The following is a 21,622-nucleotide window of genomic DNA, read 5'->3' as shown; positions in this document are numbered from 1 at the left end:
TGTACACGTTTAATTAGTAATGTCACTCTTCGAAGAAAAAAAAGTGCAACAGATGGCATATTCCGATATGTTTTCGTCGCATACATAAAAGAACTCATCGCATGTACGATTGTAACACGTGCGAATTTAAAGAAACCACCGAAGCTTATGTTATTACAGATTTGCAATAATAATTTTCCCCTTTTTTCAACGCAACAAAAATTTAATATTATCACAAGAAATTTACTTTTATACTACACGGTATAAGCATGCGTTGCGATATTGAATGCACAATCGATTCGAAGCAGCGACCGGTGGAAAATAGACGCTAGCTCCCTTCCCCCTTACGAGGAAGTTAATATAAGTTTTTTTCCCCCCTTCATATGACGTCCTTATTAAAGAGCTACGTCCCACTTGTCAAGCATCAACCTACTTCTCCAAGCAGCTGTGCCCGATCGCGCGCGCACCGATATAAAACTCAAAACCTCGCAACGCATGACTTGAGCTTCTTAACGCAGCCACTTCCTCGCGTTACAACATCGCGAAATGTAGATCGAGCGAACCACAAAGCCGCAAAAACGTACGACAGATAAAACTGTACCTAGAAGGTGTAAGAACGCGCAGACTTTACATATATTATAAGATAATTGCGTTTATAAATGTGTGATGATGAGTGCCATTTTTCCTGGAAACGGATCTAGTGGTTTTCGCAACATTTCATGCCGCATATTTTTTTAATCTATAACATGCGAATTTTTAACTCGCGCATAGAGAGAAAATCGCTGATGAATCTACTGTAGCGGAGATGCGGAATATAAATTTTACCAAACGCAAAAGTAATTTGCATATGTTATTAATCTAATTTTTGTTGCGAATAAAAACTGGAAAAAGCATTATTATTATATATTTTTCGTATGGAGCGAGACTGAAAGATTAACTCTAAAATATTTACAATATTTCCGCGTTTAACAATAAGCTATATGCATCAGTTTTGTGTATATTTACATTCAAAATACATATTCCGAACCAGAATATTACTGGCATACCTTCCTTCTCCGCACACGAGATTCCTCTCCGTAATTTTTCAGGCTTTCCAATTCGTAGCATTTTTTTTTTAGTCCCTACATCGCGAGGCGATTCCATAAAAATCTGAACAAGAGAGAACCACCGCTATTTTTCTCCTTAGAACAAAAGCTCGTAGGGTTTTTGGGGTGAAATGAAAAAATTGTGCAACAAAAAATGTGCCCCAATCTGTCGACGAGAAACAATGAATATACATATATAAAAAACGGTAATGAAAATACATTTTTCAATTAAAAGATCGCCTATCGAGGTTTTTCGCGAGCGTCGAATCTCGCTCTCGCGCCATATCACATTCACGCTCTGAATTTCTGGTTTATATCGCAAGCGCGAACGTGTAACTCCTATATTCGATATATAATGGACGTAAAATTGAAGAGAATTTTACCTACAAATTATATATAATTTTATAGAAATAGTGTCTGGATGATTTTCAAACCACTTGCGATCGAATTACCAGAGCGCATTAACGGTTTTTCGACGAATTTCAACAACCGCACTCGACGAATGTGAATTTTAATCCCTAACGAATTTAACTTCCGATATAGTATCGCAGAGAGGCGTTTTACGTCGAGAAATAAAATGCGTATAAATAATGTTCTTTCATCAAATTTTTGCTAAACGGTTTATTAAAAATTTATAGCTAAAATGCAATCTATGTATGCGTAGGTAATATCGCTAAAATACCTCTTGTTTATTAAAACGCGAGCGTTTATATTCAATAATGATCGATCGGCCCGGTACCTATCGTATTGTGAACCGCCTTTCGAAGAGAGGTATTCGCATCGATATAGCAATACGCGCGAGTGTAACTTTTAGAACAAAAGCGAGCTTGCAGAGCCCCGTATCCCCAAACATCGCTTCTTCGTCGTCTGAATCGTACAACTGGGCGAACTTGGTTGCGGTGAAAATTGTGCCGATCGAGGCAGTCGATTTCCTTCGCTAATGACATGCTCGGTTTATTTTCTTTTTTCTTTCCCTCGAAACAACCGAGATTGATGCGCCAGGAACCGCGTTTATAAACGTTTCCCCCGAGGTCACTTGTGTGCGGGGGATTTATCGACTCGTCATTTTTAGCCACTTTAATCCGTCGAACGTGACGTACTTAAACTTGGTCAACTTACTAACGCCCGCTTAAAACTTATCAGTCCTAACAGACGGAGACTTAGCACGAGGAAGCATAACCATGAGGGATGTACTGGTATTTATAATAAGCCAGTGTTTATTATACATCCGCGTTCTATTTTTTTAGCGAAACGAAAATGGAACAAAATATGATTGCGATATTTTCGTTTGATAAATATTTCATCCAAGCGAAAAAGAATTAAATAAATAGCATTTAAAAACACACGTATTTAAAGGGCTCGGGCGAAAGGGAAATAGTTTGTTTTTCGCAAATGTTAATTATTTAATGAGCACCGTTACATGTACGATTGCAGAATTATTAAATAAATTGTTAAATAAATTTGCAAATTGAAGATTTGCTCTCGCGCTTGTATATCGAACGTCAATGACGTAACGACTGACAAAATTCTCTCTATTTCTCTTTCCTATCTTCGCAAATTCTATTTGCTTAATCGTCGTCGAAATATACACTATCGAGGATTAAAAAGTTACGGCGAATTCGATTACCTTTCGTCATGAATTTTCGCCAAAAACTAGACTCTGAATTTATCTGGAGAATGTGTCGTTAAAATTTCATCCGACGATGAGACACTCTATATGCACGGACGTAAAACACAAAGGAAAAAAAAAGTACGTAGATAGAAACATTGTATCGGATATATAGTAACTGCACCATCATCAGGGTTAATGCGACGTGGCCGCTTGATTATTATCGACTTTAATTTACTCGTAATTACATGGCTACTATAAAGAAACACTGTTCATTAGCACGTTCCCAGTTTCGCTAAATTAAAAAAAAATTAAGAGCAACGAGAATTTAAAAAATGCTTCATATTTCAAATTTCTTTTTAAAGACAAAAATATATACATCATTTCTTATTGAAGATATATTTTAAATATTATGTGTTATATAAAAAGATGCTGAATAGAGTTTAATTATTTCACCACGTGATATGTGTTTTAAAATAAAGCGCTAAGGGTATCACATCGACTGTAGCAAGCAAAAAATGCTATATTTTCACGAAAAATTATATTAAAGAGGAGAGGAGAGAAGGGGAGAGGATATAATGCCGCTTCTGTGAGAACACTTTTACTTAAAGCGGACGGAATTGGTGCGGAACGAAGGTTTAAAATTCAACGGAACGTTTCCTGGCTAGCGTCCATGCGAATTAAAGAAACGCAGCATCAGTCCCACTTAAATCCCACTTGATCCCAGCTCCTTAATCCTGTAGCGACGCCACTAAACGCCTCGACAACTGGCATCCACTCGCTTAGCGAGCAAGGTTTTATATAAACCGCGAAAGTTTCATGTATAAACCGCCGCTCTTTCAAATCCCTTTGCGAGAGATACGCAAGTTTTTACGACGTACAGGGAGCGGAAGTTGTTCGTTGCAAGAAATGTCAGTCGTGCGCGATCGAATTCGCGTCCTTGACGCGAAACGAGCATCTTCGGGTTCAATTCAGCAGTGCCACGCTCGGTCACAAGTGGGTCATCTCGCATTGTTTCAGACCGACGCGATATTATTGGACGGGCGTATCTATCGACCGACTTTCAAGTTTCGACGGCAAATAGGAAATTAGCAGGCCGCATGAAGGGATGAAGGGGCCTGCGCGTGCGAATTAGATAATGAAGCGTCCCGGCGTGCGCGACTGTTACTCTTCCCGTGATTAGATTACTCGAAACCGCCGCCGATTCAATCCTCGTCCCGCCAATTGAATCCGGTCCGACGACGAGTGAGCTATAATCGGATCCCGCGTGGGTTATGCAAAAGGGGAGAATCACTATGCAATCAATGCAAATGTAATATACGCGGATATATATGATCCGGGGAAAAATGAAAAGAAAAATCATCTCGATTTTACGAACAGCTGTTCCATTGTCAACTGTCAGAGTCATCGCCAAATATGCGCGGGCGGATAAATTCGATGGCGCTTTGTTGGCAAAGTTTACGCATTTATGCGTGCCTCGGAGGGGGTTAACAAGAGACGAATTATACGCTTAATTAAAGTATGATGTGACATTATTAATCGTAAAATTCTTTACTCGAATTCGCTATTCCATATCGCGCGTCGCGTCGACTGTTCGCTTCGAAAATTGCTAAATTAGAACAAACAAGCGTTCACGTCGCATCCTTCCGATATTCATCCGTTCGATGGGCGTGCATTCGATAACAATCGCAATATATAATGCGTTTAATTAAGCAAATCTGTGGTCGCTAATTATTACAGATGATGTAACGTACCCGCTATCGTGTCCCGCTAAAACCCGATACCAAATTACGCGGAAGTGACACGCGCGCGCACACAAACGGTAATTTTTATATGAAATATCCATACAAAGCACACCTACACATGTATATACATACACGGAGAAGAAGCGAAATTATGGAGAGGCGAGTGAAACGGAATGATTAAAGGTGCGATCGGTCGGCAAGTAATAACATTCTCTTCGTAGCCGACAAGCTCGGATCATTTTCCCATCAGTTTGAGTGCACTCGGTCGTCATTTACTTACGCAAATACTCCAAGTGAGATCGAGGAGAATATTAGACGTCCAATAATGTATTGGCGTTTAATGAAAGAGATCGAGAAGTGTCCAATTTAACCAAGGCTGAGAAATCCCTATTTTATTACGAGCTTTATTAAACCATATCGCGCGAACGATAAAATATACCGAGTTTTCCTGCCAAGAGCTTTCTTTACCCCTTATTTATAAATTCCGTCATAGATTTCGAATCGATTTTCTTTCCCTAACGAAAAGCGAGGGAGAAGCCATCGCATTCACGTCGTGAGTTTTCAATTTTCAATATAAAGTATCTCTCTTTAGAAGTCTTTGTCTCGAAAGTAATCTTGGAAAATCGGATTCTCTCTTCGACTGGCTTCTTCTCTTTCTCTTTTCTTCCTCTGTTTAAAATATCGGCGTAAAATAATGAAAGGAAAACAGAATATCTCGTCGTGCCTTCTCCCTCCCCTCACCCTCAGTTATTATAATTTAATTTAATACCGACCATCATTATTAAGCCAGATTTATATGGCGAAATTCTCGCGGGAATGCGACACTACGGTCGATACGAACCTCTCCTATAGATATACTCATCGATGATAAGATTTATCGCGAACCACTGAGCGTCACGATTCCACTCGACCCGTCGCTTGAAAGTAACGGATACACGGATTTTAAGAGACACGGCGTAACCTAAGTCCGACGCATTTTTAAGTAACAATCATCTGTATCATTAGCTCCGCTTTAATGCTTCTTTTGTGGGAGCAGCAAAGCGTTTGTTGACATAAAAAGTGACAAAAAAGGAGGAGCAAAGTGTAAACGAGTGAACGGGTTTATACGAGATATAAAACTGATTGTTTAGAGTGAGGAGATACTTGAAAGTATACACCTGATAAATGATGATAGCATGACACTTGAAATAGAAAACTCGAGTGGAGCATTTCAGCGGTAATTTTAGTCAAGTCCTTAACAATGGATACGTTCAAAAAAATTAAACTGTTGCGCTATTCGTTCGTCGATAGGCCCGTACAAAGCATATGTTATAAATGACAATAGGTCATATGCACGTCACCGCAGAATCTGTCAAAATATTTGGAATTACATTTCGACGTATGACTGACACATAACACCGAGTAGAAACTTCGAGCGTTTTAATAACTACAAAAAGGCGCGATACGCATAACTCAAAATTGACAGTTAATTTGAATATTCAAATGAACCGCGAATCGAATATTTAATATAAAAAAAATTACAAAAGACAAAGAAAGGGAAATGTGATCTGTTTTGTGTGCATGTGTATAATTTTATAATTCCACATAATTATAATAAAACTTTAAGTGATTAATTTCTGTGATTACGGAAAATCTGAAAAGTTCAAGAACAGAAGCTTTTTAAAGATTAATGAGTTTTTTGTTTAATCTCTTTAGCGATTAAGAAACGAGATTAAGAAATCTTGAAAAACTGCGAAGAAAACTAGCTGATGCAAATTCATGGAAAGGGAAAAAGATTCAATTTCTGCTTTTCGTAAATTTAATATGTAAAGTATAATAGAGGAAGGGTAGAATGAGAGGAAATGGAAATGGAAAGCCATACTGGGAATTACATACATATGTATATACCAATTATTGCGCTGGTTCTCGTACAACCGCACTCGATATACGTGTATGTTATATACATATATATGTGTGTGTGAGTGTATAAAAAGAAAAAAAAGAAGTATTGAAACGTCAGTGCATTTCTCTCTCTCTCTCTCTACGTCTTATACCTCCATTGGATACGATCAAAAGATCGCTTTGACTGAGAGACGACTTTAAACGGCGCGTCTTGTCTATAGCATCTTATGAAGCGATACTTGGTTCGCGTTCCCAGTTCTTTGCGACTTCATCGATCAAAGCATTTCGAAAATTTCGCGTCGCTTAAGAAGACTTTCAATTTAACTACCTGAGCGTCATGTCTATTCAACTTGGACATTAATTTAATCGAGTTGCGATATAAAGAACTGAATTAATCACCGCAGTCGTGTTTACACAAAACTATGCCTTTGATATTCCGTTGTCCATTTTTCCAAATATTTCATGTTTTGATCACTTCTCTACTTTTATAAATAGAAAATAATTCCTTAATTTAATTAAACTAATTTCATACAACTTTCTCGGAAACCCTTCGTGTCTATTCATCTTGTTAGAGTTTAGCAAATTTTCATTACGAGTCGCACGCATCTCTCGATTGCGTAGTGCGTTATCAACAAAGGAACTTAGAAATAAGGATAATAGGGATCTAGGAACCGAGAAATAAGGTACTCGTGATGAGGAATTCGGAAACGGAGGGATTTGCTGAACGCGAATTTATTTCGGGAATTAATGTACGTGCTCAGTGATCGTAGATAACACACGTATTAATTAAAGATACCCCAAATAAAAGGTAAAAGGCTATTAGCCATACCAATTTTCGGTTGAATAAATTCTGTATCATTTTCATCGTTAAACGATATTGCTTTCGCGTGAGCAGGTCGAAAAAAATAAGGTATTGTTGGGCAATTTTTTTTCTCGTCTCATCAATAGCGGTGCATTCGTGTTATTTACGAAACCACCCCCGCTCGTAATACTTAAAAGTTACATGTGCGTACGTGTGTGTTTTTATACGAGCGCGTGGATATAGAAAGTTATTAAATATACAATAAAGAGTGCTCTTTGTGCGCGGGGCAAAGTAATTTCCCGGGTTTCAATCAATAAATCTATCAACCGCTCGCAGGTTTTACTTCCTCTCGATGTCATAATTATTAAAATAACTACACAGTGACGTAATTCAACGCTCGCGCGCGCGCGGACACACATACACCTATGGGAGACATAATCTCTATAAAACAAAAAAAATCAATGAGGTAACCTTTACGTATCGACACGATGCCCCCTTCCGCCCTCTCCTCTTTCACTCGCTCGAGAGGGAGCGTGTGCATGCACGCGTGTATAATCGCGTATTTACGAGGGTGGGAAGGAGTCGGAAGGGACGCACGTTTCTCGGTAACGTGGCGTCCAACTCGAGTAAGGTATACGCTTGATCGGGGATACGATTGTCTTCGGGGATGGCAGACCGCAAAATTAAAAAGCTCCAAACATCCCCCTCCCGGGAAAGGTGAAATACTCGAGAAAACACGAAGATTAAACGCGCGAGTGGGTGGACACTTTATATTAGATGGAACGTCGGTGCCGCATATAAAAATAACGGTGCTTCGATGACATTATAGCTTGAGCGCTCTCATAAAGGAAGATGAGGCCCGGCTGATCGCGTAATCGGTCTTGCGAGCGGCAGCGGGAGGATTATATAAAACGACTAGTCTCTCCCTCGCGAGAGATCAATGGAAGGTACGGAAACGCATCGAGCCGACCGAGTATCACAATGCGCTACGTCACCCCCACGCAAAACGATCTTGTTTTACCCATCCGGGAAAAGCGCGCTGTTATCCTCGTAAGCCGCGTTTATGTTCCCCCTACAGCACATTCTTCTTTCGTCTAATAGCGAATATGTATAAATTGCGGGCACGGGGTGGAAAACCGCTTGCTAGGGATCCGGGAAAAATTTCAACGTTTGTGGAAGTTTAAAATTTTACTTTACACAAGTCACACGTGTCAGTAGTCCATATGTCTTCCTCCAACCTCCCTCATAGCTCTAAACCTTTCGGGATAGGATCTTGAAAAATTCTGGAAAAAAATAGTGCCGAATTCCATATCGTTTAACACTTGTTGACTTGAACGTGGTAGAATATTTCTGAAGGACATAGTTGAGATTCTCATGCTTCAAGAAAGAGGTATTCTCGAGTAACTTTGCTCGCGCACCTCCAAGCAGTATTAAACGATACGGAAATCGACATTAATTTGTCGATTAAATCCTACTAATTAATTTTTTTAATTTTCCACCCCGTCTAATCGCGCGTGTGCATCCCTCGAAATTGAATTCAAGACACTCGCGAGTGATTCCCGAGTGAATATTCATCTGGTGGATATGGACGATGTAACCGGAAGCTGCCCGTGCGCGTATCGATCGCGGAAATGTACGGTACTTTGGTGAGGTGGACGACTTGAAGCGAATCACGGCGCTGCGTTTATTCGCGAGGCGAACGAAATTAAATTAACGCTCGTTGCATCGTAAGATTTCCAGAGCCAGGTATGAAACCACGATTCCCGGACGAGCAATAGTCACGGATGCAGTCTCACGAGCTTTCATCGAGTGGCGATGCACAAAGAGATATTGCTTAAAGGACGACGAGCTCGGCCCGAGTGGCTCTCGTTGCATTTCTGTTAAAATGCATTTAACGGAGCGATGGAACTTCTTCTGCGAAGAATCTCGCTCCCAACGACTTCTTTTTGCCGTTGCTTTTACGCTTGGAAAAGAGGACCGAGCGCGATTCCAACGTGTATCTACAATATTGCACTTATAGACGAGGTGCTCCTGAAGCGGGAAACGTCGCTTCTCGCGTCAAATGCGTACTTTCGTCTCCCCTCCATATCAAATGGTGGCGACGAAATTATATTTCGCATGACGATGACGCAAGGTTGCTTAAGAGCGCCTGAAAATTTTACCCGATTCGACGTCGAAATCGTCGAATAGATTCAAATTTATCGCGCGACAGATAATTGATAATTACGGAATTTTCGCTTGGATTGCGTTTCCATTAACTCGATTGTATGAATTTGACTCGTTCGTCGAATCGAATGAGATCGTTACGCTAAGATGACGAAGCCCATTCGGCTCGCAGAAAATTATAGACGTGCAAAAGCATAATTCCTTCGCGATTATTTTAACGTAAATAATTCAAACACCGGCTTATGCAGAGATTTACTGGTTTCCCGTGATATTATTCGTCTCCGTCCGCGGAGGTAGAGATAAAAAAAATATCCTCTCTCGCCGTTTTCTTCCGCTCTAAGTAAGATAAATATAACTGCTGTGTACAATCATCAGTTAAAAACTACGGGTATTTTATTATGTAACGGAGTCCGATTTACGGCGCGCGATTTGTGAAAAAGTTTCGCGACAACTTTAAACTCGCCCACGATGCGCGCGAGTTTTCCTTCCCCTGTGAAAAACAATGCAGGAGCAACAAAACCATGCGCATTATCGAGCAAAATGTCAACTTTCCGTAAACATAATGGCGGATTCGATCCGCGCGTATCTATTACGTATCGTACACGTCCGCGCGTTTGATTCATTTGCTTTTCTTCGTGTTTTTCTGCTGAAATCGCAGTAATGATTTTCCAGCGGGGATAACCCGCGATTGCGCATTTTTATATAAACGAAAAGCGAAAGAGAACTGCCAGTGAAAAAGAGAGACGGCTGCGAGACATTTATTTAATTTTCGAAGATTTTCGCGATGTCGTGCATCCGTTTTACGTGCATATCACGTAACGATGATACTCCGAAAGAGACACGTGTCTTTGAAAAAGATCGCGATTAAATACACCAATCAAAACGGCAGAAAGTTTGTGTCGAATTGTAAAGCGTATGCATTCGAACAAATTAATTCAAGATATTATTTATATTATTTTGAGATGAGAATTTTTAAGAAAAGATCATCATACATCAATGCGTGTAACAATCGGACACGATTATTCTCATGATGAAATTTTTCGCAAAAGAAGCGAATGTTTTTTCACACAATTCTAATAATTTGTTGCTAAAAAATTTACCGTCGTTAGCAAAAAAGTATCTTACTCTCGCGCAACGTTAGCGAAAATTATTGCCGTTACCAATATCATTAGACGCGCCATCGGGAAAAGTTTAATGCTATAAAACTTCCTCTTTTAAGAGCGAAACAACGGGACATTACGCCTCGTAGCTTTATTCGAATGAGAAAATGGAATTTCAAACGAGAACCCCGCTCGAAACTACGGCATTTCAGCACTTGGGTGGAAACGGAAGAGTTTCTCGTAAGATAAAACACGGACTTACTGCATTATACACAATGCTTACAATTAGTAAATATCGCCAGTTCTCTCAATACTCGACTTAATTCGTTCATTGTGTAGCGTTTCCTGTAAGCAAATTAATATATATGTGCGCGCAAGGATTTTTATACTTCTTGTTCTTTCTATCTGAACAATAAATTTCAAAGGATAAACCTGTTGAATAAACTACAAAAATAATGAAATAATAAAAAATAGATTTCCTACAAACTAGCTCTTATATATCTCTATTTTTCAGCGATTAAAAGTTATACTTTATCAACGTTAATATAAATCTGTGTTTAATCATCATAAGCTCGTAATTTACACATTCGTTGCTCATTTGCTAAATCAGTATTAAAAGTCCTTAATGTTCTTAAAGTTGAAAGGGATTTTTCTCTATGATTTTCTTCATCGAATTAACGAATACTTTAAATAGTGAAATATGTGCTGCATAAGATTGTGTCTTTTTCGACAATATTGGGTTATTCTCTTTGTTTGTCCGTTTCTATTAAATTTATTATAATTTATTATAATTTTATTGTTATCTTTTTGTCATATTTTTTAGCGAGTACGTTGTATCAATTTTCTCTTCAAAAAAGCCATTTGTTCGAGAAATAATCTGATTAAAACCGAGATACGATATATCTAATAAATATTTGTAAATGTAAATTATTATTATAAAACGTCAGGTAGAGAGTGGAGCTTAAAAATAAAGCAATATGTCGGTTTTGAAATATATATATAATGCTTCGATTAATTCCCCGTAACAACGAACACATTGATCAAATTGTTTATGCGCGCGGTTTATCTTCTATAATTTATATATACATATATATATATATATATATATATATATATATATATATAAAATTTTCCCTATAAATAATAAACTATAAAGGATAAACCATTAGAGAGAGCCGATCGAAGCATTATTGGCAAATTTTAATTAATAAATATTGGCTGAATTTATAAAATTCCCTAATGTACCTCTTAACAAGCTTCTCATAATCAATTTTGCTCAATATGAATACCATCAAAACGAAACTATAAGTTTCTGTACCATTCCCAAATAATATATAAACATTTATCGTAGCTCTTAACTCTGACGTTTAAATCTCAAGTTAAATTAAGAATCAAATATATACTCCGTACACATTTATTCGCATTGAAGATTTCTCTCAATGTGTGTCCAACTGGGTTAATTATCTCAGTTTACAGCGTAGGCGTGCCAGTCCTGTCGTTGTTCTCGACGATACCGGTCCTTGCTTTACTTTCGATCGTAAAGTTCACACCAATTGAGCCAACGAAATGGATGCCACGACTGATTAATTATGCACTCGATTATGCGAAAGGGACGTAAAAGGGTTATTTCTTTTTCCACAGGACTGTGAAAGTTAGTTGTTAATTACCCGAAACTTTAATCATTTCGTTACGATAATGCAAAATACCTAATGAATAACGTGCAGTTCTACGCAGAGCTTTACCTACCCGACCTGATATTATTGCACGCTTGTATAAATACGTTTAAATACGTGCGTATAATAACGTACTTATTACATTTACGCGACGAGAGTAATTGGATTATTTACACCAATTATTGGCTTTACATGAAATGCTATTCAAAATGTTAAAGCTTGATAATAAAACTCAAATGTTTTGATGCATCGTAATATAAATTATTCATAAACCGTTCATATATTTATCGTTTCAGATATAGTCTTACGATAAAATGATTGTATAATATTTCCAGACCTTACTTAAGACGATTTAAATATAAGATTATGAATACCGGCCTAAAATATTACAGCTTCAAGGTGTAATTCTCGACGTACTTGCAATTCCCAATCTGTGTGTAATATTATTATATAAATTTTTCCGTAACTTTCTTTATTATTCTCAATTTTTTGCTATTTTATTTTCCAAGATATTTGAATCGGGGACAAAGACGCTTCGGTATTTTTTGCGTACAAAATTTATTTCGCGTTTTAAAACTTTTATGTCACGTATAGAGCGAAAGAAACTTGCACATTTCTAAAAGGATTAAAAGCATCTATTATACGGTAGAGAAATTATTTCTCGCAACGAAACAAACTTTTAACACAAATAATTATATATTAAACAAATTGCAGTAGACATGCAGTTTCATAAAATATCCTTTCCCGAAAATGCTTTAATTTATTTAATAAATATAAAAAAATATATATATAATTTTCTATAGTAGAGATAATATATTCATATTGTAAAGCGTTAAAAAAACAAGCATGCTAAAATACATTAAAAATCCAAAGAGAGTTGATACATTCATCAAGTAAACAAACCTAATCCAAACAGTTTTATTCCAAATTCTCGAGTTAAAATTTTGCTCCTATTTTCAACTTCCATTTTCTCACGTTTACGGATTCTAGAGGATTTCGAGGATTTAATTTATATAGGAATTTAGCTTTTCTATTTTGTATCTCAAATAGACAGTAAGCGAACAATTTTCTACATGGAGATTTAAAAGGAGCGTTTTCGACAAAATAATAGACTAAATAATTTTAAGAGAGAATCCACTTATCAAGATAGCTGGATTAAAAATCACGACGAAAAATAGAGGAAGAAAAATTTCGAGGAGCCCCAATTTATGCGCGCGGTTCGTATGAAATTTATTATAAAACATCATCCCTTATCCCACAAGTGTCGTTAAATCCTCCCGCCATCCGACGTCCTTAACGTAATAATTAACTCCAAGATGCGCCATTTCGTCACTCGAGTTTCCCGCCGCTTACTTATCAACCACCCTCATTAATCTCGCGCAATGGAGGCTCTATCGTGACTTTCATTAATCGGAATGAAGGCGTGCGTTAAAATTCGCGAAAGTATGTCCGAGAATCGAGCAGCCCGAGGGAATCTAGCGTGGCTCGCAAGGGCGCGTTTATCGCCGGCCGCCATTTATGTGGCACAGAATAGAGCAAGTGGGTAGATAGGTAGAGACAGAGAGATATATATATGTGTAGGGAGAGAAGTAAGTATAGGGGGACTGTGGAAAATTCTTCGCGGGCGACGATACGTGCCCAGCGTCGGCGTAGTGAGATTCTCACCGGCGGAACACCCCTGACCCACCTGTTACTATCGGCAGTCTATCTGACCACGCGAGAGAGAAAGAGAGAGAGAGAGAGTCGCACCGCGCCTTGCGTTTCACGTGCGTGACCTTTGCGGTTACGGCGAAAAATGCGTGACTGTGGAAAAAGAAGTATCATTTATAGCCAGCAAGTTTCCCTCTACCCTCTCTCTTTCGCAGTATCGCACTTGCCTGCTACCCTCAATTTGCATATATACTCTTCCCTCACTTCGTGACTCGCAACTCGTCCACGTATCAGCTCGGACACAAGCGCGAAGCAAATCCCTCTATTTTTCATTTCGTGTATTTCGGTTAATACTTGTACTAGAAACGCCTGTTTTTCTATAAAAACGCCTCGCCTTTTACGAAAATAATCATCATCCAAATACCAACAATTTTCATATTTCAATTAATCGCGTTAAGCTCATCTTAATCTATTATAATCTCTGTAAGTCCCAAAGTAATTATAAATCTTGTCACGTCGTGCCTGGTTTCACGCAGGAATCAAGCAATATTGGCCGATCGTTGGACGGGGAAAATATATGTGATTAGAGGCGACCTCAACAATTAATCATCGAGAGTGGAATTTAAAGAAAAACCTCCCCCGCATCGAGAGAGAGAGGGACGGGTCTGCGAGGGACCCAGTGTACCTTATCACCGATTGCGATCCTCACGGGCATGGTGTTACGACGTCGCATCGCGGCACCAATTACGTCGCTCGTACGTCCCGATCGTATCGTCGCGATCGTACCGTCCCTCGATCGCGAGTAACGAGGGAGGACTCGGCGACGACGACGACGCCACGCATATCACAAGTGGTACGTGTCCGGCTCGAGTCAGACGAGCCGCGCGTCCTGTTGCGCCTGGCGAGCGTACTGGCTGAGTGCTGAGAGTCACTTTGGTCCGACCATAACGGAGTCGCATCACTGACTGAGGCCTTGCCTCGTGCGGGGACCGCGTCTCCCACTGCTCCACGTCGATCCTGGCTTTGGCGGAGCTCGGGAACACATTGGCGTCACCTGGCGCCACTCGATGGAAAGAAATCACGAGCACCCTGCCACGAGAAGAGGAGCTCCAGCTCCAAACGAAATCGAGAAACGATGTCACCCCAAATGTATACGGGAATCTCGGGGGAAGGAGCGCGATTAATGTTTCAACGCAGCCGGGAGAGCGATTTTATTGAATCCCGAAACTTGTGTTTCAGAAAAGATCCTCTTTGGTCTCGCCAAGAGAGATGTAGCGCTGCTGGCTTCATAAACAAACATTGTACGTCACGTATCCTGTTTAAATATGTATAATTAACTTGATTAAATTTTAATTCTCGAAATTGTGTTACAGAAGAGTCATAAAGTTTTCCGAATCGAAAATATATATCGTAAAAATATTTTACAGAGGAATATTATTTTTATAGTTATGATTTTTCATAAGAACTATTGTATTTAAGAGCAAAGTCGCTTCTCAATTAAAGATAAAATCGAATCAATTCGATGCACGATCCGTTCTTTCAATCGTCTTGTGTTGTACGTGTGTATAAGCATTATTAAAGTTCTGGTATATGCACTGTATGTATCATTTTTCCTGTCAAGCCCGTTTATATCCGACAAAACGTATGTATTACCATGAAAGTTTCAAGGCCCGACACACAAGGTGGAACGTTTCACGATCGAAAATCCAAATAATTCTCAGTCGAAAATTTGTTCCTATTTTCGCTCTCAATTTTTTATATTTATGGATTCCAGTGGATTTCAATATGTTTAATTTAGGAATTGTGAGACTTTATATTTTGTATCTCGAATATAAGCGTTAACAGATTCTCGCTAAAAGTTTAAAAAGAGAAGTTTATTAAAAACTATAGATTAAATAATTTTAAAACAGAATGACTTAATGGCTTAAAGCAAATATTAGATTGAAAATTGAAATAAAAAGTAGAAGAGAAAAATGGTAGATGAAAGCGATAAAATTTTTATATAAGTGTATCCCCTCTCTCCCGAATATTTCCTCGAATCGAGCATAATTTTTGTATTCATGGCTATTGTATACATGCAAATAACCGATACAAACATTGATATTAGAATACGTTTATTTTTCGTGTCGTTTTTCATTTTGGCAATTGTTGTGTAAAATACATACGAAAACAATTCACGACACGTGCAGTAAATGCAATCTTTCTCGAAAATTCGAAAAGTAAAACAGTGATATTGCAAAAATTGAATGTTTTTCCAACGTTTATTCATGGAATCGTATATAATCGAAAGACAAAGAAGACAAACGTTACATACGTTAAAAAATATAAAATACAGCAGAAAATACAAAGACCGACAGACTTGAGAAAATAGTATGTAGATTACAAAGATTTCCATAATGTAACAACTTGTCATCGTTGGTCCTTACATTTATAGCCGGATTACAGTCTCTTTACAGCGGATCAATGAGACAAAGAGAATTGCTCCCCATTTTCATTTATCATACCGAAATTCCCAAGGTACTTCGAAGTATGTCAGAAAACGCCAGTGGCACATTATTTTCTGTGCTGACCGGTATCGTAATTTTATAAAGGTTGTTGAAAACATCGAAAGAGAGGAAAAATATAAAAGTCGCGTTATTGAACTTCAAGGAGAGAGAAGTCGTAGTTAAACTTTTCTACGTTTGAAAGGACCACTCCTTTTGAGACGTTGAAAGGACGAACAATATCGACTAAAAGCTTTCAAAGTGATACAAATTAATGTCCTTTTTTATTATCGCAGCTATCATCGTAACGAAGGATTCGAAAACTAAAGTTGCCCTGTAAAGAGGATTCTCGAGAATGGTGTTCTCGATCGAACAGATTGTATTTTGTACATCTTTTCGATTATGCGCTTTTCAGAAGTTTCAGCGAGCTTTCGCTGAGGCATTCGTAATTTTACGTACTTGCAGAAATCATAATGATGCCATTAAACGAACTCGCATCCCGAGACTTGACAGGACTCATGTGTCACGCATAATGATGCCGCTGAGATGACATCGTCGTCGCTGAAGAATCGGATGTCATCCGCGCTGATTTTCAACGATGCATCCTATACACGAGTTCTTTCTATTCAAGGTCGTCCATTATTTCTCGAACAATCGATGCAACGAGAGGCGCCAAAATAGGAATCTCCCCCTTCGTCGCGAGGAAAAAGGAAGGAAGCGAGGCTTTTGGAGGTCGATCGTGAAAAAAATGGAAAAAAACGGCGGGATCTTACTTTGAAGTTTTAATTTCGGACGGTATGTGAGCTCCGCGAGATATTTGGGTCGCGTTCAACGGGACGATATATTTCGTATCTCCATTCCGATTCTCCATCTAGATTCTATATCTTTTCGTTATATCTTTGAATATTTTTTATCGCCTGCTGACTTTGCGACATAAATAGAACGTCAGCAAACAGATATCACGCGGTAATGTCATGTGAATAAAGGGTAATTTCAAGTTTTATTCATAATTAAGTGAATAACAATATCATAATAATGCGAATTTAAATGATGATTAAGGGATTTAAGTAATTTGAGCGAATTTAAATATAAAATTAAAAAACGAATGCGTTTATATAATCGCAGCTGTCATTTTTTTCTATTTTCGATTCTGTATATTGATAAATTTATTTCAAATAAAATAATTTCAATTAAATACTTGACAGAAATTATTCTTGACAAATATATCAGATGACTTTTCATTCAATAATCAATCTTGAAATGAAATATGTGTCAAAATAGAATTTTCCACATTGCACAGCTACATCCAATTAAAAACTCAGTTGAATATAATTAATTTTAATTTATATAAATTTCTCTACTAATTTTTACTTCGTTTGATAGCAGTACTTCATTTCCATTACAAATTTAATTAAATTCTTTTAAACAGAATAAATAATAATCATTCTACTTTTAATGAACTGTAATTTTTAAATGATTCCCACATACATGCATTCCCCTATTCACATTGTTAAAACGATTAAAAATTTGTTAATTTCAGTTTATTTATAATTTATTTATAATTTGTTAATTCAAATTTATTTGAATATTGTAAAATATTGTAGAAAAGAACTTCGATATTGTTCTTCTGTCAGAAAGTGACTATTTCATTCGATCACTTGTTGCTCTCTAAAAACGTGTCGTCGCGAAGTTTCAAGCTCACGTATTATCAACTGCGTACATCGATGTTCTCGCCCTATCTCGGGGGTTGCTCGGGTACTGCTAGAGGAAACTTTATCGATTATGACCGACGATGTCAGCTCTATTTCGTCGGGGTTTACCGACTATAAGCAGTGCATCAGAATCATTCTAGTTTACCGACAGACGAGCGATTCTGCTGCTTGTACATTATATTAAATCGAATTTTATTAATAATAATAATAATAATAATTCATATCAAACAATAACGGTAATAGGTATATCCATGCACACATATATATATCCCAAGTTTTATCCTTTAATTATTTCAATCTTTTAATTTCCACTTTTCTATCACGCTTTTTTATAACGCTTTGTTAAATTAATAATCGACAAAGTTGCCCTTTCCCTCATAAAAATATCTGTACTTAAATCAATATTTTTATCTCGGTGCTCGCCAATATAATTTAAAGCTAATTAAAGGATGATCATATCTCTCCTCAGTCGTATAAAATTATCATTAATTACAAGATTGCTGGTATTCGAGAGATAACGTACATGCGTGACGGCAAGCGATGTTATCTCTAATGTTAATTCAAATTACATTACTAATCATTTAGAGAATAGCCGACTGTATGATTTCTAAAGCAACGCCGCGTATAACGAGCGCTCTTTACTTAATTAAATCCTCGGGGGGTACGGCGCCAGTGCATGTTCGTATGTCTATTTATAAAAGTAACATTTAAAACAATCTGCCTGATTGCTGCCCGTCTCGTCGTCTCGTCTGAGATCGATTATTATCAAACGCGACGGTTCCAAATCTATCGAGCCACCCTGTCGCTTATTCGATTTCTTTAGTTAGCAAATTCAAAGTCGATCTTTTTTGTTAGCAAAAAATAAATCTAAGAAGATCAGGGATAAGTATTTCTGAATTTTACTATTAAAAATATTTTACAATTATAAGTGCAAAATATTTTTCTTTCTCTTTTTTTTCTCCCTCATATTAAAAATCTGTCAAAGTTTCCTTGAATTTAAATAGAGAACAAAATTCGCGCGTCAAGTTTTCCAAAGGCTTTTCGCTTTCATTAAATGTTCGTAATAGCTGGTCCCTCGAAATTTTGATGGAGAAAATTCCAATCTTACAACCACTCGAAATGGGTCAAAGAATCCGCGGATAAAAAATAGCCTAGTAGGTCTAGGACATTACATACGTATGTGTTGGGTACAATCTCGTCGACCACACCGTTGTAACACAAAAACGCTCGTTCAATGGAAACCTACATGTTTCAACCTCGTTCATCGTAAAAGCGGACATAACTGGGTCTTAGATAGGAAGCTTTTGACTTATATGCGATAGTCGAACCGATTCCTCGGAACGCCATAACTCGGTAACAAACCATGCGTAATTTCTTGGCGAAGGAGAAAAATCGCATGCCAGAGAAGCAGAAACGAGAAGAATAATACATAGAGAATAAAGAGAACGTATCTCTTATAAGAATACATGTACCACCCAATTTTGCATATCAAATTTAAATTTACGTTTTTCGTATAAAAAAGAAAAAATTCCAATAAATCAAACCGAAATTTTATTAGTTATACATACCATTATGTATGTTTATATCATAGATATAGAACTTGAAAAAATTTTAAAAATAAAAAATGCAACGATTTTAATTTTTGCTATTTCATTTCTCTTCTGATTAATGCTGGAACAATCGCATATTGACTAATATTTTAGTCATTTGCCTTTAATTTTGAAAATAGCATCTAAAATAGTGCTAAAATCGATTAGTGGATATTATATATATATATATATCTAATTGAAATTCATGACATTCTAAAATTGAATTTATACTACTTTCGAAATAAACAGCTCAATAATTTACAATCTACATAAAGCTATTTTAGTTGATATTAAGAGATATATATTATTACTAAGGATACAATAATATCATTTATCAATAGATAGTATATATATATGTGTATTTACGTGCACGTGTGCACGTAATCCACAAATTATGACAGAAGTAAATTGAACTTTTATTCATTCTATCTTTGTCGCGACGAGCGATGTAATTTTCATAAATTTTTCTTTCAATTTTCGCGCGTAATAATGAAAAATTCCATTTTACGTTAAATACCTAAAATTCCACTCAGAAAAGCGGACTTTCGAACACGATATGATTTTACTATTACTATTTTGTTTTAATTCTGACATACATACGTTTCTCGTAAATTTCGCTAAAACTTTGTAATATTTTTTTTATTTTGACGTAAAAACGTAATAATTTTTTATCTTAAATATATTTTTAACATCTTTTTTTAAAGAAGATTAATGTTTGCAATTATTGATGTAGATTTTTGTACATATAATAAACTTCATTTTACAAAAAACTTATCTGATTCTTGTGAAACATTTCCATTAGAATGTAACGGATGGAGAGGATAGAGCGAGAGGGAAAGAGGTCGACAGAGAACAAGTGCTACAACGCTTCCGTCTCGACAGAAGAATGCATTTTCTCTTCTGATATCGATCAGATCCTTCACCAAAAGCGTCCCTTCTGCCCGTTTCTGTTTATTAATCATCGATCTTACATCTGTGATGGTGGAGTATACTAATGGAGGCGAATCACAAACAAACGAAAATAGCATGTATTATCAAACGTTCGTTGCTCGGAGCTGAATTCGATGGATACTCTTTCAATGGAGGATTTCAAAGCAGAGGCCGGTTTTTTTTTTCCTTTGTCGCTTAATGTTTCGATGAGTGCTCGTTGCAAATTGCAATAAACGTTAAATTATTCTGCTCGCGTAAATTTATTGAAACTTTTAGAGGCAGGTCGTCGGTCGTTGCTTAAAAAATAAATTCATGCAAAAATCTCATCTATATTCATCTACATTTATAATATATTCATATCGTATTCGATTGTGGTAACGATAAATGACATACATTTGTATGTGATATCTGCGATCTCTCTCGCAAATTTGATTAATTTTAACAACGATATACGATGTATTCATTTCATTAAAATCGAGCAATATAAAAATTGCTTTTTCCGAATACAAGAAAAACTATGATCATTTATCTTGATTTTTGACATTGGACATGATTGCGGTCTCTAAATTATTATATAACGTTACAATTTTGAGAAATTTGCAGATAAAATCACGAAAAAAGCTACATATTTTAATGTATTTTATTGTATTTTATAATTATCGTATGTGTAATGTATTGGAGAGCGGAAAATCATATTCAGCATCAAAAAAATTGCGAGAAATAATTACTCTCTCTCTTGATTTTTTTTTTAATTAATAATTAATAGCTATTTTTTAAATACCGATAATAATAATATTTGTGCAATTTCCTACAAATTTTTCGAGTATAATAAAGTGCGTTAAATTCAGTACAATGTAAAATGGAAAATGAAGAGATCGAACGATATCTTTAATATCGCCGAACGCTATTTAATATTCATGTGTCTGTATAAACTAACAATGCTATACAATATAAATTTCTAATAAAAACAGCTCTAATTTTAATCGCGGCGCTGCAAGATTCGTTCATTTCTTAAAGATTTATAATCAGTGATATAAATGAGAGCAATATAAATATAATAACGTGTCAGAATACGAGACAGAATGCACTAATCTTACGACAGATCCGTAGATATTTAATTATAGATATTGTTTACAACACTTTTAAAACATGATATTGATCGCGACGGTATTCCTCGTCAAATTACATACATACGCAGAGTACTAAGGAGAAATAAAA

General features: G+C 36.8%; 1 protein-coding gene across 7 annotated transcripts in view; it reads right to left on the bottom strand.

The window, feature by feature from the left end:
• The window catches only part of Syt7 (Synaptotagmin 7), a 148,696-nt gene that overhangs the window by 35,447 nt on the left and 91,627 nt on the right, over positions 1 to 21,622 (bottom strand). For 2 of the 7 annotated variants that reach the window (XM_083082999.1, XM_083083001.1), the window contains exon 1: positions 14,376 to 14,658. The exons of the other annotated variants lie outside the window; for them this stretch is intronic. The gene's annotated coding sequence lies outside the window, so the exon portion shown is untranslated. Of the gene's footprint in view, positions 1 to 14,375; positions 14,659 to 21,622 lie in introns of those variants that run through there. 7 annotated transcript variants of the gene reach the window in all.

The sequence above is a fragment of the Camponotus vicinus genome, unplaced genomic scaffold, assembly GCF_025532165.1.
Source record: "Camponotus vicinus isolate PSW18456_S1 unplaced genomic scaffold, iyCamVici1.0 SCAF_11, whole genome shotgun sequence".
NCBI lineage: Eukaryota > Metazoa > Arthropoda > Insecta > Hymenoptera > Formicidae > Camponotus > Camponotus vicinus.
This window is presented reverse-complemented; position numbering and strand designations above follow the sequence as displayed.